Below are 10,676 nucleotides of genomic sequence, written 5' to 3'. Positions count from 1 at the left end.
TCTTCCTAAAAGAATTTAACATAAAACTGAAGGTGGATAATGATAAAATAGAACTGTAAGATCAGGAATAGAGAAACAATGCAGATATGCTAAATATGAGTTAATAGGCACCTCTTGAGGGCAGGAGCTATGTCTGTGTCTTGCTCACCTAGTTTGAGCTAACATTGCTCTGAATACTTTGTTGGCACCTGTTATGTATGAATGTTTGAATGAGCAAATGAATACTGTGATTGCAAGTCAAATTTGTCTTTGAGTTTCCTGGTTCAGTTCAGTTCAGTTCAGTCGCTCAGTCGCGTCCAACTCTTTGCGACCCCATGAATCGCAGCACGCCAGGCCTCCCTGTCCATCACCAACTCCCGGAGTTCACTCAGACTCACGTCCATCGAGTCAGTGATGCCATCCAGCCATCTCATCCTCTGTCGTCCCCTTCTCCTCCTGCCCCCAATCCCGCCCAGCATCAGAGTCTTTTCCAGTGAGTCAACTCTTCACATGAGGTGGCCAAAGTACTGGAATTTCAGCTTTAGCATCATTCCTTCCAAAGAAATCCCAGGGCTGATCTCCTTCAGAACGGACTGGTTGGATCTCCTTGCAGTCCAAGGGACTCACAAGAGTCTTCTCCAACACCACAGTTCAAAAGCATCAATTCTTCGGCGCTCAGCCTTCTTCACAGTCCAACTCTCACATCCATACATGACCACAGGAAAAACCACAGCCTTGACTAGATGGAGTTTCCTGGTAGCTAGAGCAAAAAGGGAAATAGCCACTCTACAGATATTTTTGCACCAGCATTAGAGTTGTGATTGTGGGTTTGTTTATGTAAGCAGTCCTCATAGCGCTAGATCTCTGTGCCCACGTAGGTAAACAGTCAACCATTCCACCCTAATCTTCAGCATTTCTTGCACAAAATGAATATTTGCTGCATGAATACATTAATGAGATCATTAAAAGGTTCTTTGATGCATCTAAAATATAATCACTTCCACTTTTCTTATCCCATAAATAATTTATCTACAGTCCTTTTTGAAACTTGAAGAATGGTGGGGGGCAGGGGGCGGTATCTGTCAGGAGGTTATTGAAAGTGAAGGCATTCCAGGCAGATTGAGTGAGCACACCAAGGGCAAAAAGCCAAGGTGAGTTGCTGGAGGATCTCTGTGAACACAGGGAAGTGAGGCAAGCCAGGAGGGCTGGATACTGCGCATTAGAATTTATTACCCTGGAGGTAATAGAAAGCCTTTGAAAGTTTGAGACTGGAGGAGTGAAATATTTAGGCATATGGTCTAAGATGACTAAATCTGGTAGTGGTGTGGCTGATAATTCAAAGGCAAAACAGGGACTTCCCCCACAGTCCAGTGATCAAGACACGGTGTTTCCAATGCAGTGGGTGTGGGTTCGATCCATGGTTGGAGAACTAAGATCCCACATTCCACATGCTGTGTGGCGTAGCTAAACAAAAAAAGCAGAAGAAAGTGAAGGTAGGCTAGATAAACTTTACCACTCTGGTATAAGAAGTCCAGGGCCTGGACCAGGGCAGGGACAGCAGCCATGAAATCAAGTGGGATGAACAAAAAAGACTTCGCAGAAACCAAGTCCAAAAAGCTCAGCGTCTGTTTAGTTGTGAGGTGAGGAGGAAGGAAGGAGAAAAGTAATCGAAGAAGCGTGGGGTAATGTTGAAACAGAAGTGGGAAATGCGGCAGAAAAAAACAGCTGGATGGGGTGCAATAAGAAGTTTGGTGACTTTTCAAGATGTTTGCACATTCATTATCTCATTGATTTCATATGCAAGCAGAGTGAGACCCGCCCTAAACGTCAGCCTGAAAAATACACTGCCCCTCTTTGGAGCTGCCAAGTTTCAAGAACCAAACCTTTGCTTCGGGTTCTTGCAGCAACAGCAGGGCACCCACCCGAAGGTGCTGCACCCATTCCCAGCAACCTGGAGTCTTCCCAAGGACTAAGCTACCCATCCTGGTTCTGAGCCAGCAGCAGCTCAAAGCCAGGTAGTGCAAACTCCCGGCTGCCATGCTTGCCAGGAACGCAGATGGGTGTGCCCCAGAGTTCAGCCAGAGTCTCCCAGAACATCTGGGCAGGGTGGGGAGGCCGGAGCACAGCCATGAGTTTGGAGTTTCTTCAGCGTCTCATCTTTCTTCCCACTGGGCAGAGGACTTTGGTTTCATCACTGATTCATTCCCAGGCACAAGCAAGTGGCTTCCCTCCGGGCTGCATCTTCTCCCCAGAGCACCAGGGCAGATAGTGCCCTGAGATGGTAGGGCATTAATGAGAGGGTCCCACACACACCTGGTGGAACCTCAGCTAGACAGGGCTGGTGATCGTACAAAGAGAAGAAACCCTGACCGCGTCATGGCAAGTCAGCCCTGGAAGGAAGGGACCCCCTAAGCTCAGTGGGCTCACCTCTCCCCTCCCAGATGGGGGCACCTCTGGTCTGCAGCTACTGCCCCACGTCATCATCACTGGTGTTTAGACGTGCATGTGGGGTCCTCTGATAGATCCTCCATCCCAAGAAAAGTCTCACTTTTTTCTTCTCACAGACGGTTCCCCACTGACTTTTCTAGCATTGTCTCCCCTCTCCCCTGCTCTTTTCTCTCCTCTCCCACTCAGCTCCATGCACTAACTCTCTCTGCCACCTCAGATATGACCCAGACATCACCCTAGTACATCCCTGCGCTTTGGGTGCAGGCTCTGTCCTCAGTCAGGACTAACCCCCTCCTCTTTCCTCTCTGGCGTGTTGAATATCTACCTCTGATGCTCTCAGACAGGTAATTAGCACTTCCCCTGGGTAAATTCACAAGCTGATTAGCATTTATCACACAATATGACCAATTCTTCTTTAGATGCCTGCCTCCTTCACCGAAAATACACACATCTGTGTCCCACAGAGCTCCGTGTCCTCAGAGCCTGACCAAGTCGGGCCTTGCTGACCCATAAGGAGGGAGACTGGAAAAGGCAGATGCTTACGGGGTTCAAACACCAGGGAATAAAAATGGATGCAGGAAACTCGCGCCCTGGCACCCCCCTCCCACAGTTCTCCCCAACATCCACCAGATATTTGGTTCTTCTGTATCCTTCCAGACTTTATGTACATCAAAGAAAATACAGATCCTTAATTCCGCCCTTTGTAATGCCAACAGTAATATTGCTCACTCAAAACTTTTCTTCTACCAAAAAATCTTTTAAATCCTTCAAAGTTCTTAACATTCATACTATCTCCTTCTGAATGTCCAACTTGTAGATTTCAGTACTCACAAAACAAATAAGATCACACATTTAATGTAAGTTACAGTACAGGTGCAGCTTGCTTTAAAAAAGGATTGAGTTCCTAGAAAATCATATAAAAATCACTCATTGCAACCCCATGGACTGCAGCCCACCAGGCTCCTCTGTCCATGGAATTCTCCAGGCAAGAATACTGAAGTGGGTAGCCATTTCCTACTCCAGGGGACCTTCCTGATCAAGGGATCGAACCTAGATTTCCTGCATTGCAGGCAGATTCTTTACCATCTGAGCCACCAGGGAAGCCCATATAGAAATCACATTGTCATTAAACCCATCATATTTTTGGTGCATTAACAGGCATATCATCTAAAGATACCCAGGTGAAATGCTTCTTATCAGTGAGGAAACTGGACACTGAGGCACTCCTGAACTGTGTGTCAGGCTCAGAGTTGCTAATGCCTCGATTTGTTAGGATCAGAGATGCATTTCAGTGAGAACAAGGCTCTCAGTTCAGTTAGGAAAAGGGTAAAATTTAGAGCCTCCCTCAGACTGTAAACAAGGGGTCAAGTACTCAGATGGCCCCCTGGCCCATGAGACCCCAGGGGCCAGATCAGGTCAGCACCCAGTCACTGCAGGGTGGCACAGAAACCACTCCAGTGGGTTTAGCTCACAGGGGCACCACCCAACGACTGAGCTGCTGAAAAGTGCAAGTCAAGGGCCCATCAGCTGTAGCCATGGGCCCGCTCCAGTTCACTTTTTGTAAGGCTTGGCAAACTAAGAATGATATTTACATTTTAAAAAATTTCATAAGATCAAAACGAGAATAATATTTCATGGTGTGTAATGAAATTTAAATTTTGGTGTCCCAAATAACATTGTATCGGAACAGAAGCTGCTGTCTCATCTGATGACTGTCCATGGCTGCTCTCACACTACAATGATGGAGTTGAATGGTTGAAACAGGCAGCAGAGTCACAAGCCTAAAGAATTTACTGTCTGGCCCATTACAGAAAAACTTGCTAACCTCTGTTTTAAAAGACACTGCAAGACCCAAAACAGATGTCTATGTGAGATGGGCTTGTCTGTCTCAGCGTTGGGTACCTATTTCTGAAGCCCATTCATTTCTTTGAGAGGGGATCCAGACCTCAGTGATGAGACTTATTCCTTTTGGAGAAAGGCATCATCACCATCACGAGTCAGTGCTGAAGCACTCCTCTTATCTGCTTCAGGGGATCAAACCGACCTTTCCTAGCTGGTGCTTCCTGGAGTTCAAGGTGGGCAGGGGAGAGTGGCCAGCCAGCTGCAGGGCACATCATCTTCCTGCAGTACCGCAGATTTCCACAAGAGGGCGGCAGCTCTCCTGTCTGCAGTTTCTCGGATGTCCTTCCAGGCTTCGGAGAGCAGCCCCCGGAGACCTCAGTGCCTTGCCAGCCCCCGCACGACTTTCCCTAGATTGATGGTCAAGAATGAGGCTGTCTTCCGGTGCAGGAACTCATGTAAGCCTGCTGGTCCCAGGCAGCCAGGCTGACATCTTTAGTGGTTGATTATCACATGTGTTAGTCTTGAACTGTCAGCAAAAAAAAAAAAAAAGGAGAAAAAAAAATACTGGTTGAGTCTTTCTCCCATCTTGCCCACTCCTGATCCCCCTCTGCTAGTCCAGTAAAACAGAGTGTACCGGTTTTTAGGCTGTTCTCTCCTAGCTCTAAACTCAGCCTTGTTGCTGGGGCCAGAACTCTGTGAACCACACTTGTGTTTTCCAGATGTTTTCCATGCTAGGCTCTGCTAAGTCAGGGTGGTAGAAGAAGGGATTCACCTCGTCCTGGAAGTCTGCTTCCCTGTGCTTCCTTCCTTCTGGCTGTGGCTCTGAGGGACCCCAGCAACGCCTTCTCTCCGTAATAAGAGTGATGCCTCCGCGGAGAGCAGCGGGATCTGGTGATCAGCAGTCTTCACACTGCTGAGCCAGCTCCCCTGTGTCTACTCAGGGTCTACAGAGACACTCCAACCAGCTGTGCCCCATCCTCAAAGGGCAGGGTCCTGTATCCACCAAGCCTCTCCTCCAAGGTCCTAATTTTTATAATTCAAATTTCTTCCCTTTGACCCCAGAGCCCAGTGGGTGGTAGGCCTCCCACAATTGCTACATTTATGATAACGTAGGGTTCCCTTCCTGCCTCTTCAGTGACATAATTAACAATGTGCTGCGTAGTTAACTATTCTTTATGTTAATTCTGGTTTCCCAGGTGGCGCTAGTGGTAAAGAATCTGCCTGCCAATTAAGGAGACACAAGAGACTCGGGTTCGATCCCTGGGTCCTGGAGAAGAAAATGGCAACCCACTCCAGTATTCTTGCCTGGAAAATTCCACAGAGGAGCCTGGCAGGCTACAGTCCATGAGGTCATAAAGAGTCAGACACGACCAAGTGACTGAGCACACACATATGAAATCCTCACTGTTCAAGTAACTGGGGTGGCTTCTGTGTATACATAACTCTTATCAAGTCTAAAATTAAGTAAACATTTCACTCTGATTATTGGATCACAGACCCTCCTAAGGCCCACCTGAAAAATTAAGTCTACAAATGCTCAATATATACCTACATGGGAAAGACATGGGGGCTGAAGCTGAGAAATGGGCACCACCAGTTTCCTGAGGTCTCATACTCTTGAGACCCTCCACACTGCCTGGGACCCTAGCTCTCTCTGCCCTCATCCAGCAGGGAGGCTCTGCGACTGTGCCTGGGGGTGGAGGTGGGATGGGGGGAGATTAAAAAATGCAGGTTAGCTGGCCTTTGTCCCTCTTGCCCACTCTCACTCAACCCACCCAAACCCACCATCCTCACAAAGGAGCCCAGAAAAATAAAAGTACCCGGTGAGTGCCCCACAATGGCCTGGTGAGAGACAGTTACACTTTCACTGGTCTGGCAGAAAGCCTCAATTCTCAGACGTGATTCTTTCCAGGCAGCACCGTAACTGAGGAAAGAGAAAGAAGCCACCGTGGCCAGGAGAGAAGGGGGCACAGAACTCCCTACCTGCTCAAACCTGACTGAACCTGTCTGGGGGTTACCACTTAAGAAAGACAAAACTGCAGAGGAAAGAGGGGCTTCATGCCTGGAGCAGATTTTACAGCTGATAGGATCTCAATAAAAAATTATTCAAAGTTATTATCAGTGAAAAACAAAATTTAAAATAACAACACCCGGCAGCAGATGTGGATGAGTGCTGGGAGAAGAGTGGAGAGAGGAGGCTGGCAGGGACTGAGCAGGAAAGGGAGGCCACGGTCAGTGAGTCTCCACTTGAAACCCAGCAGGGCTCTTTGTAGACCAGTTCCACCAGTGTAGTCAAAATCCTCTTCAAGAGCCACTGAAATGACAAACAGAGCTTCCAATGACATGTAAGAAACAGAACCTCTTCAGCTGTCATCACTAGGAAGCACCGACTCAACCTAATGATTTTACTGGGATTCCTTTTAATGAAGTCTTTGCCCCTCCTTTCCCAGAATGCCTCCCACCTGGAGTCCAGGAACACCAGGACACGGCTGTGAACTCGCGCGCCCCCTGGTGGCAGATCACCGCCAAAGCATGAGGGCCATCTGCCAAGCTGGTACAGCAGCGTTGACGATGAAAGCTACTTTATCCAAATCTTTTTGTTCGTTTCCCACATTCCTATGGAGTTAAGCAGATTTTAGCATATTCATCTCCCTCTTCTTTTTCTCCATTTGGCCACTGCTTTGCTTGACTCACCTCAAGTCCCTTTTTTGTCTGAAGGCTGAGTACCCAGCCAAGACTTGGCTCTTCAAACTACTGAGAGTAGCTCTCGGGTCACAGATGGGAACAGTTATGTATTGGGGTTTTACAGAGCTATCAGAAGAAAACCAACCATAGGAACTAGGGCACCGAGACTACAATGGGTAAGTCATTCCAGTTCCACTCTACAGCTGACCTCAGGTTCCAGGATGCTAGGGCCAGGAAAGCTAACTGGTCAACCACTCTCACCTCTTCTGAAGAGGTGTGTGCCCCAGTAAACATAACCTATGCCTAGCAGACCGAGTGAATGCTCCAGATGACAATAAAACCACATACAGAACACAACTAATTGATCACAGCATTCAGCTGACCTGCTCCACAGAAAGTGCCAAACAGCCACTTCAAATCAGCTGGATTTGACAAATGAGATGAAAACTTCTTCCTGATCTTGGCCTATTTGAAAACATAAATGTAAAAAAATCCATGATTTCTTGTCATCTGGAACATTCACTAGTCCAAATATGAGTTCCAAATCTGCTTAGCCATGGCCTTGTAGATCTCTCAAATCCCTCCCCTTGTTTTTTTAAAATGTGGGTGTCTGAGCTCCTTTCATATGTTCTTAAACATAATCTCACCTCAGGGCCTTTGCACTTGCTTCCCTTCATGTCTGTCCCATTTTTACCCTGGAAATAAGGCAAAAGTGAATGACTGGAAGGTCCAGGCTATTAAAATTGTTAGTGAAATATACTTTTATTATTATTTTCAAATTCAGGGACACTCCTTATTCAGCACTCAGACACTTAATCTCTCAATTCATTTTAATTCAATTCAACTGCCAAGAAAACCCACAAACCCAGAAGTAATCAAAGAGTCCTTCAGGCATCAGCAGCAATGAAAATATCCTAAAATAGCCAAAAGCAGGAAATTTGCTGAGATTCAGTTATTTTGCTAACCAAAAGAAAGCGAGACTCTCTCATTGAATGTCAATGTCTATAAAGTGAAATTCTGCCAGCACCCAAATCAAGAAGAGCAGGAAGAAACAGATACTAATAATGATATAATAATAACAGCAAACAACATTGACAAGTAATATTTATTAAGAACTTACTACATGATGGGCCATACTACAACTGTGTTATAGTTTGCATAAGTAATGCATGTAACAACCAAATCAGATAGGTTTTATTATCAACCCCATTTTAAGATGAAGACACTGAGGCACAAAATACAACAACCAAAGGGGGGAGGGGAAACCCAGGAAGCCAAGGAATCAAATTTTAGATAGTTATGATTACAGAGGCTGAAATGACAACTTATGTTAGAAATACACTGTCAACACAGAAAATGACAACAGAGAGCAGAGATGACCAAGAGGTTGATGAACACATCAACCTCAGAAAGCTCAGAGCAGGGCATTCAGAGTCAGGACTCTTTAGTGACCCTGAGGACATCACTGTTCCATCAGGCAGGCCAATAATGAGTCTCTAAGTTAGCCCTCCCCCATAAAACCTCCAGGGTGATGACTAAAGACAAAAGGGTACTCAATTTGTTTGACTTTTCATAAACCAATTATCCAGAACAGTGTTTGTCTAGCTTTTTCATCTAGATGTGTTGACAACTTAAGTTATTGAGGAGCTGTTTTAAACTGTTGAATTGTTGTAATCAGCACATTAATTTTATGCAAATCTTTATCTTTAAAATGCCTTGAATGTTACTTGCTCTCAAGTAGCTTAAGCAATCTGCATGATTTTATCCTTGCCATCACCTGCATTGCCTTTTCCTTTTTCAGAGTGATGGAGTCTTTCATATGAGAACATTTCTGCACGATCACCCGTTCTGAATGTGGGAGACTCTGGGTGCATGTGTGTATTTCTCCTGCACTTCAGGGCCGTCCAGAAATTGACAAAAGCCAGCATCAGCTCCTACAAGCAGGAATCACTCTCAGAAATGAGTTTCCCCATTGCTAGGGAGAAAGTAGGGGCAGCGGGGGATGGTGATTTGGAGGTTTAGGGTGTGACAAGTGGACTTCTGCCACTCCTACATAAAACCTGTCAACACTCAGCCTGGAATCATAAACAGGACAAGTAAGATTTTCTAGGTTGCCAGCATTCTTTCCAAGTTGTCCATACAGAGCTGATGGGATGCACAGGCTGTGATTCCTGGGAAGTGTCCTAAACAAGCCCTAAATAAAGCCCTTTAAACCCTGACATCTGGTCCACAGCATATTGAAACTTCTTGCCCAGGACTGCTTTTTTCCCTCCAGATTTCTTTGAGTAACTTGTGAGGCAACTCTCAGTAATTATTTCAATTCACAAATTAGTCTCAGTTGTTCCCCTAATTTATATTGTGGCCCCAAAGTACCCTCTGGAAGCCAAGCCTCTCACGCACATATGCCACAAAGTACTTCATCACCAGTGCAGACCCCAGGCCTAAAATGTATCTGTTTGCTCCTGGAGGACACAGGTTAGAACAAACTGGGTCTGTAGTAGGATGAAGCTTCTCACGGCTGCAGGGACTCAGCTGGGCCTCATTAGCTTCACAGAGCACTGGAGCCTCCTCTCCAGTCATGGGCCAGGACTTAGGACTGATCCTCCCACAATCATCACCCTAGCAGAGCCAGATCAAGTCATGAGTATTCAAAGCCTCAGTTGCCTCGTGGTGCCCATGTACAAAGATGACGTTTCCAGAGGTTCGTGTCCCCTTTTCCAATGCTCTTCCCCTTAAGGACTGGAACTCGGGGTGTCACTGTCCCTTCCAGTCAGATGGTCTTTGCCCGCAAACCTGCTGTCCTCTTCAGAAGGCCTAGCAGGGAGCAGAGACTCTAGCTCACCCCCCAGGGTACTGCTGCTCAATTGGGGACCCCCAAAGTATTCCAGCCTCCAGAAGGCAGAGCCAGATGAAGTCCTGTGTTCAGGCCTGGTTTAGAAATCACACTCGTGATGTTCTGCATCATCCCAGTACTTTCGCATATGACACAGGTTGCCAAGGTTAGTAATGGTTAAACTTTGAGTTAGTATGACTTAGGATGGATTTTTTTCTTCTGCCGGTAACTTTTCTTTGAATACCAGGTTTTCATGTGTACATGTTGTCTTCAGAAAGAAAATATCCTTCCTTGGTAAAAAGAAATACATAGAGTTTAAGTTAGCTATGAAATGATTCCCTGTGTGTTTTAAAGAGATTTTCAGTGGTTTATTCCAAGTCTGTGCTATTTAAGAGTTGATACTTACATTTCAGAGGCTGACCCGTTTACTTGGAAGATCCGTGATTCAGCTCTGTGCACATCCGTCATAGACTTGCTCCCCTCCATCCACCTGAGAGGGAAGAGTGGTACCACCTCTCCCCTTCTTGGCTGGCTGTCAGCCACCGGCAGGGCAAAGAATACATGCCTCAGACTTGGCATGTTCTGTCCATAAAGCTCTCCACGGGAAATTCTGTAAGTTCATATTTTCCCTCCTCCTGAGAGATGCACAAAGGCCAGTCATAGTAATTTCAGTTTTTCAGTTGAGAAAATCCAGCTACTGGGCATGAAATCCCCTTGGATTTCCCCGTTATATGGAGCAGGTTTGTGCTCCCATCTTTTAAGACAGATCCTCCTGGGCTGTGAGCATCTGATAGATTTCCCAAACTCCCTTTAGAGTCGTCATGGGTGGACTCTATCAGCTGACAGGAGAGGGGCTGAAAACATATTTCATGAACGCTCACAAGTTAAT

At 46.2% G+C, this 10,676-nt stretch overlaps 1 long non-coding RNA gene across 3 annotated transcripts; it reads right to left on the bottom strand.

Annotated features, from left to right (window-relative positions):
- Window positions 1–3,567: 3,567 nt before the first annotated feature.
- LOC123333949 lies at window positions 3,568–7,315 on the bottom strand. 3 transcript variants are annotated; one of them, XR_006551549.2, is made up of 5 exons: window positions 6,964–7,315; window positions 6,732–6,885; window positions 6,090–6,583; window positions 5,822–5,959; window positions 3,568–4,795 (listed from the first exon to the last, which is right to left on the bottom strand). It is a non-coding gene; the product is annotated as an uncharacterized LOC123333949 (long non-coding RNA). The 3 variants fall into 3 exon arrangements; XR_006551547.2 differs by lacking the exons at window positions 6,732–6,885; window positions 6,964–7,315 and having other exon boundaries at window positions 6,090–6,650; XR_006551548.2 differs by lacking the exons at window positions 5,822–5,959; window positions 6,732–6,885; window positions 6,964–7,315 and having other exon boundaries at window positions 6,090–6,650.
- Between the last annotated feature and the right edge of the window lie 3,361 nt (window positions 7,316–10,676).

The sequence above is a fragment of the Bubalus bubalis genome, chromosome 6, assembly GCF_019923935.1.
Source record: "Bubalus bubalis isolate 160015118507 breed Murrah chromosome 6, NDDB_SH_1, whole genome shotgun sequence".
Classification (NCBI taxonomy): domain Eukaryota; kingdom Metazoa; phylum Chordata; class Mammalia; order Artiodactyla; family Bovidae; genus Bubalus; species Bubalus bubalis.
The sequence above is the reverse complement of the archived record's forward strand: the minus strand, read 5'-3'. Positions and strand labels throughout refer to the sequence as shown.